Below are 8,242 nucleotides of genomic sequence, written 5' to 3'. Positions count from 1 at the left end.
CAGCACGGCTTGAGTGGTACACGCTTCCGAAATGTTGAAGAAGTGCGAGAATGGGTGGACGAATGGATTGCTTCGAAACAAACATCGTTTTATCGAGATGGTATCGCCCAGTTGCCAGAAAGATGGCAAAAAGTTGTAGAAAGTGATGGAAAATACTTTCATTGAAATAATTTAAATAAATTTTTTACAATAAATGCTTTTTCTCAGTATTTTTTGGGCGGAAACTAAGTTAAGGTCCTAATATTTGTTATTTAAAACAGAGCTCGAAATGAAGTACACAATTCAGCTGAAAATGACAAGCTACGCTTAGAGAATATCTTTACTACAACATACTGCTGGGCAGCCAAGCCGATAATCGCATACGCAACGTTTTGTCTCAAGAACATTTCGATCAGAAATACTTTTTTTTATGATCAGTACGCTTCTGAGACAGCGTCGAAAGTGCGATCGTCAATTTTGCCGGCGAAGGTTACGTAGTAGTGGGGTATACTAGGCGTAGCTTTTTATTTTTCGATGAATTGTGCGCTTATTTCACAGCACTGATTTTAAATTAGATTTTAATTTTAGATTTTAAATTTTATTTGTTAAATAGAAACACGAATACCAACATTATGAAACACCATAAATATTCATGAAAATAGTCAATCATATTACATTCATTTTTTGAAATGTCAATGTACTTGAATGAACGAAATGTACAATGTAACTTGCAATACCTGGTTGACCTGCAATATTTGATTGACTTGCCGTACTTGATTGACCTGCAATATTCCATTTATCCTTGGATGATGAAACTAGTTTCGGAGGGGCGACATAAGAGACATAATCCTCATACTTTCTACATTTTACTTTTCGTTTACTCGCTCTTTCATTTTCAGATTCAGTTGTTGCAGCAGCTTCCATTTCTGCCTCTAAGGCTGACTCATAAGTATCTTAAAATGAAAACATTTTATTCTACATAGCATATGACAGTTTCATTGAAATAATTATTACATTATGACAGTAATATTTCTGTAATATTACATGCTGTATCTGTAGGATTTATCCAAAATTACAATCTTATCCAAATATAGAAACATTTTAACGGCACAACGTAAAATATATATTTCCTACAAATTTATCAACAATAATATGTGCTTTTACTTACGATGTTTACTTAAAATTGTACATTTATATTTTGTATAATAGTCCCGAACTGGCATTTCTCTTATTATCGCGGTTCTCACATTTTTTGTTGTTGTCGGCCAATAACAATGATTTGGTTCTTCTAGCCAAATTACGGGAACTACAGAAAAATCGGAGTTGTCGAATTGTATTACTGTAAACTAAAAAATAAATAATATTGAATTACGCACAGATATTTGTGATTTTTTTAAACTGTCCTTTCATAAAGTTGAATAAAAGTTTTTTAAACTATTCATTTCTAAAAAAGAAGACTCACAAAATCATAACATGCAACATTTTATTAGTATGCAACGTTTTATTAGTACATAAAAGCATGTGAATATGGTTAAAGTTTAAACATTGTTACATAAAACTGAGATAAGAGTGCTATAAATAAGAATGTTACAGAAAAGTTAATATAAAAAAACGTTATATAATCTTGGATAATTATATTTAGCCACATTTAATCAATACATTAATTTTAAAGTAAAGGTACTAGCTTTATGCAGCTTACAATTGTCATTTTCTGATGATATTTTCTGATAACTCCAATGTGAATTCTGACAGAACACATGGTGTGATATATTTTTTGCAATGTTTCTAATTCTAAAAATTCATTGTCATCTTTTTATCGTAATGATGATCGGCAAACCGATACGGTTAGCTTTGTACCGCTTGAAGCTATCAACGTCTGATGATTTAATAATTATGTTAGTGTCTCGAAATATGAATCATTTTGTTCACATTTTTTTATTTGTAAATTTTTATTTTTAATATAAAAAGCTATATGCGCGCGCATGGCTTGCGTCGGTAGTGTCTAATACTGTTAAAAAAAGGGAAGAGAAACTATTTTTCAGGTAATATTTAATTAAACTATACTACTTACATGAAAACATCAATTTGAATGTAACATCGTTAAGAAACAGTTTTCTATTTTAAAGGTCTTTCGTAATATGTTATCAGCAGAAATTATATGTTCTTCGTCCATCATTTCAACAAAACCATACCAAAATATTGAACTATCCATCGGGTTATCAAAATAAGGTGTTACTTTATATTTTTTATATTTTATGCAATATATGTTATTAATCCGCAGGATATCAACCACTTTTATAAGTTCATTGCTTTTTAAAACAAAATTACAGTTCGGTTCTTTACTTTCTATTCTATTCTAATATGACATTACCGAAAACCCTTCTACTTTTTCATTGTTAATACATCAAAGACCATCTTCTTTGAGAAAAATTGTTTGTTGTGTTTTAGATAGAGATAATTTATCGGACTCATACACTCTTCTTATAAATTGAGACAATGGCTTATTACATGTCTTAAGCATCATTTTAATTGAATGTATGTAATTCTCGAATGGAAAGCAACTAAATTTATCTAATGTACCAAATGTTTTCACGTCTGATGTTAAGTGAATGAGATTGTGCACGTTGTGATTAACGGATTCCTGGCCATATAAATCGTCAAATTCGGCTACAAAATATCTCAATAATTCATTAGCATAATCAATATATTTTTCCAATAAATTGCGACAAATTAAAATTCTAATTGCACAATGCAGAGAAAGAAAATGAAAAAAATAATGATTTTTAAGGGATGGTTTCATTAGCCATGAGCCATAATATAATAAAAAGGTTCTAAATTCAATAGCTTTCCACATGTCATATTCTGTTATTAATCTTGGTTTTCTTGTAATCTCATAAGGAATTAATTTATATATTAATTTCAATTTCTCATCAATAAGCTCAATATCCTGTTTCAATAGACTTCCTGGTTACCTTTAATCCAAAATCCCAATAGACGTTTCATCACACCTAACAATACAAGATGCATATAATCTCTAATGGTACTCTTTTGATAAAATCAATTTTTAAGTCGCATAATATGGATGTTTTTTTATGATATTCGTTATCAGTTTGAGAGTAAAATTCTTCATTGGTTCTTAATTCGGAATTTAATTCGGGAAAGGTCATTCTATTTTTTTTAAACGATCCCTCAGTATAACATTTAGTACAACTACTGTAAGCATTAAAATTTTTTATACATAGCACAAATGATTTTGCAGGTGCATCACAAACGATTTTACTAATTTTTACTGTTATTGTTGTATCATGCAAACATAATCCTTCTGACTGCAAAATTTTCATTTCTTTAACAAATCTAGAAAGAAAAACACTGGAATTATTTGGTTTATTTTTTCCATGATAAACGCCTATTGGGAATGGTTTATTTTCCAATTCGTCAATTTTTACCAAAATAGGCCAAAATTGACTACCACTACTTTTAGTGAGAGGAAGTCCATCGATATTAACAGATATGTTAATCTCGTCACCTTCGAAGTTATTTTGAATTAATTTTAATAGTAATGTAGATTTTAACCCGAAATGATAGTATTTTCCAGGAGGTAGATTTAATATTTTATTGTTAATATCATTAGTTTTAAAAAGAGTCTGTACATCTAAAGGCAATGAACTTATTTTTAAATCTGATTTTATTATTTTTAATAAATCGCTAACAGCTGTTTGTGCTATATGGTGTCCAATTGCCCAGCACCTGAGATGTTCTTTAAATCTGTCAAGTGGCAATTCAGAATCAGATACAAGTAGTATATCACATTCATTATTTGGCATGTAACGCATTGGAAATAAATTACCAGAAGGAACACAACTATTCAATGTTTCTTCTTGTAATGGAATGTATTTTGGATCTTTTAATGGAGCTATAGAAGTTAAAGCTCCTTGTTGCATCTCTTTTTGAGGATTATATCTTTTTACAATATTTTTTTCAATATTTCTTTTAACATTTCGATGTATTATCTTCCTCAAATACTTTTCATTATAGTGTTTTTTATACAACTGCAAAAATTAATTACAGAAACATGTATAATTGTACTTTCTTATATAGAATAAATTATTGTTAAATATCTGGACTTCATATTTTTCTTTGTGCTTTGCCAATGACAAAATAACTGATATGTAAATCTTACATTCATTTATAACAGAGTTATATTTCCTACTAACATGATGTAACTTGCCAATTACTTATAAAAAATAGTGCTATATAAATGGTATATGTCAATTCATTTATATCCTGGATCAGTGATATTTCCGATTAATCAAATATTTCATCAATAAATATTTTTATTAACTTGATAATTTATTATTAATTTTACCTTATATGGTGCATTTTGTTCTTCCATCGTGTACACTTTATGTATCTTATCGAATATTATTGTGTATACTCTGAAATATACACAGGATAGCTGCCAATATTCAAAGTCAAGCAAAGTCAAGCAAATCAAGCGGAGTAGCTGTCAAAGTTTCCAAATCACCAAGTGGTTCAAGTAGGTACCAATGTTTTGCAGCACTGAAAGAAAGATTATGATTCTTTTGTATGAAGCATGAAAGCATGTGAGATATACAATACATCCTAGCCATCATACAATTTTAAAATTATACACACACATAATACACGTACACAAGTCACAGAATGGACACAGCAATTGAGAAAGAAAACAACATGGAGTAATTAGGTCATATTATATTTAAGTAAATACATGTTGAGTGCTCAATATCCTTTTCTTAAGATACATTGTTATATAGCACAAATGTTCAACTACAAGATACAAAACGATATCTTTAAGTCATCTTTAAGATATCGTCTTGTATCTCATTGAACATTTGTCCTGTATAACAAAATATTTTAAACAGAAAACTTTTAGATTATTTGAAGTACAGATAAATATTTTATTTACCTACACATATATTACAAATAAAGAAGAACACAATCTTGATTACTGAACACTGTATTTGCTGTGGAATATAACCTAATTATTTTCTTGCTCAATCGGTTTTTTTCCTTAAAACAATAGTCACATGTTGTATAAATGTTTTGGAACACTGGAAGAAAAATAGCAAAGAATTGTATATTCTAAATTGTATGGGAACAGTATGTAAAATCTACATACTGGAAACCACGTCTACATGGATTTAACGTGATTCACGTCGACTCAACATGGATTTCACGTACGTATTTCTAAGAGTGAATACTATCCAATATATTTTTCAAATTATATAAACATATATATATATTGTGACGTGACGATTATTAATTATCGTCCGTCACTAGTAGACTAGATAATAAGGAAGCATTGTGAGCTTCCCGGCTGCAGGTGGATGTCGCGTCCTAGCCGTGAGGCGAATAGGACGCGAGCCTACGCAGCCCTCCAGTAATTTTTGTGTGTAAATTCGGTCATCGAGGGGGGAAGGTTGAGTCAAGAAGAAGAAGGCCACCATCAAAGAAGACTGCTGCCGCCGTGGGAGAGGAAGAGCCTGCGAGAGAAACGGCAGTAGGACTTGCTGTTCCAGGTGAACCGTTTCCATAAATAATAAGACTCCGTAGGGACCCACAGGGAGGGAAACTCTAACAAGGGCCTGTTTCAGCAACATCCCGAACGTCGAAGCGAAGTTGCCGAAGTGGAGCGGTCACAAGCTGTCGCCAGGAAGCCGCAAGGATGGAGTAGATCGACACCGCGGACGAGCGGAGGATAGCTGCCGCCGGAGTAAGGCCGGCGAGCGCATTCTCCGCGACCCGGAGCGTCTTCCGAGCCGAGCGAAGACGACGCGAGGCTCGTGAATCGCCATAAACAACGGCTGCCGCGAAAGAGCCTAAGGTCGGACGGACTAGGAAGCTCAGAAGATTGAAGTAAGGAAAACAATCGCCCAGAGTCAGAAATTGGAAAATGGGGGATATATCCCGCCAATGAGAGGCCAAGAGCTGTCGGAAGACGGTTCAAACACCTGGAATAAAACGGGACTACAACGACCGTTCGAGAGCTTTTTCGCCGATACCGCCAAAAGCACGGAGTAAAGTGTAAAGGACGTGCCATCCGCGGAGCCGAGGAGAGGAAGACAGTTAGTGTGAAGCCCGACACCCATAGGGTGCCGCGCTTTGCTCCCTCAGCCGTGAAGGCTATACGCTACTTACTATCATCTGCTTCTACCGTTTGTCAACCACTGACAGGGGAAGGGCGATGGAAAAATCCAGCAGCGCCTGCGGGACGTGTTCGCAGGATGAGCGGTTTAGCCGTGACGCGCGCGCCGCCTGCCCGTTGTGGCAGCAGCGCGCGCCCCTCGCCCACGGGGACCACGGGGAGGCCTGCTCACTAGTGTCTCGCCCAGACACACGCTCTGACCCTTTCGGATGGGAGGGGAAGGGAAGAGGAGTGGGTATTGGGTTTAAGTGATGGAGGTGAGGGAGGTGAGGTGAGAACCTGAAAGTAAAATAAAATATTAATTGTTTCCTACCTCAGCGGCCCGGGTCCACGGTGATCTCGCGAAGGTTGCGAGGCTGTTTACCCATGCTCGGGGCTCCGACATCCCCCGGGTAGGCCGCTGTGAAATCTAACATGGACCCTTTAACCAAAGGGATTCCCGACAGAAGGCCGCGAAGACGGAATAGGCCTCTGAAGTCGACACGAAGTAGTGTGCCGCCTCCGACCACCTCCAGCTCGCAGCCGAAACTACTTCCCGAAGAGCCTCCCGCTGCGGCTCAAATTCGGGACATTGCAGGAGATGATGCTCGGCAGTGTCCCTTCTCCTTCCACACACACATCTCACCTTCCACAAGGTCCAAGGACGCAAGGCGTGCCTGGAACCTGCCGTGTCCGGTGATCACTTGTGTAACGTAGTAGTCAGGGCGGACCCACCGCGCATCAACCCTGCGCCCCACATTGTCGAAGAAGGTGTACGTCGGCGGCCATTGCTCAAAGAAGACCATCGAGCCTGCCACATCTTATACGCCTCGCCCTTAATGAGACCATGGGTCTCTTTTATATTTCCGGTGAACGGGACAGTCGAGTCTCCTATCCTGGCATCCATCTCTTTTCTAGCCATGTACCGCGTCGAATATTCTTCGAGAAGATGTCGACGGGGACCGCGCCAGCAGCCACACACAGCGACTCCGTCGACACCGTGCGATACGCAGCGGTCGTCGAAATGAGTGCTCAGCGCTGCAGGGTCCTGAGGACCTTCAGGTCACTCCCCGCGCACAGGTCGGCCCACCCCGCAGCGGCGTAAGCCACCGTCGGCGCGAACACGCCCCGGTAGATCGCAGAGAGCTCACAGAAGCGCAATCCCCACCGACATCCCGTCATCCTAGCTAATTTACTAAAGAGCGACCCGACCTTGTCACTCAAATATCTGCAATGGGAGGATACTCCCATGTCCCTGTCGAAATGGATGCCAAGGTACCTAACTGTTTTCTTGAACGCGATCTTTTCATTTCCTAAACGAATGGTCGGTAGTCTTGCCGCAAGATCTTTCTTTTTGGCCCAGTGGGCTTTCCGCTTTCGATCCGGACGCGCTCCTCCCCGTCTACCGATGGGAGCCCTCCTGATCGGCTTGCTCCTGTGTACAATTGCCTCAGTCTTGCGCGAAGAGATCTGGAATTTGGCTCCCTCGCACCAATTCCTAACTATATTTGCTATTCGTTGCCCTCTTTCTTCTAATTCTCTGCGCGAGTCGCCTTCGACCGTGACCAAAAGGTCGTCGGCGTATGCGATAAAGAACCTACCTATTTCCCTCTCTAGTTCGCGGAGCAGCCCGTCGAACATAACTGTCCAACACGCTGGACCTAAAACAGGACCTTGAGGGCAACCTCTATTCACGTCCTTAGAGACTCGAATGTCTCCAAAGGACACGCTGACCTTCCTATCGCTAAAATAACTGCGGAGAACCTGGAAGATATTTCGAGGGCAGTCTAGCCTCTTCCAGGTCTCCAGGACTAGTGGCCACCAGATATGGTCAAAGGCGCCAGCTATGTCGAAGAGCAGCGCAAAGACGTATCTCCGCTCGGAGGCGGAGACCATCCGACACAGCTCAACGATCGCGTCCTCTGTCGACCTTCCGGCCATGAAGCCGAACTGCCGATCGGAGAGTCTCCCCGGCGCCATCGACGTCCGATCGAGTCGCTTCTTCAGAAGCTTCTCGAAGAATTTCCCTACAACGGAGAGGAGACAAATGGGCTTATAGGATTTAGGGTCCTTCGCGTCCTTACCCTCGCCCTTCAG

The sequence above is a fragment of the Odontomachus brunneus genome, unplaced genomic scaffold, assembly GCF_010583005.1.
Source record: "Odontomachus brunneus isolate Ranch 3 - 2012 unplaced genomic scaffold, Obru_v1 Obru_scaffold_385, whole genome shotgun sequence".
In the NCBI taxonomy this organism is placed as follows: Eukaryota; Metazoa; Arthropoda; class Insecta; order Hymenoptera; family Formicidae; genus Odontomachus; species Odontomachus brunneus.
This window is presented reverse-complemented; position numbering follows the sequence as displayed.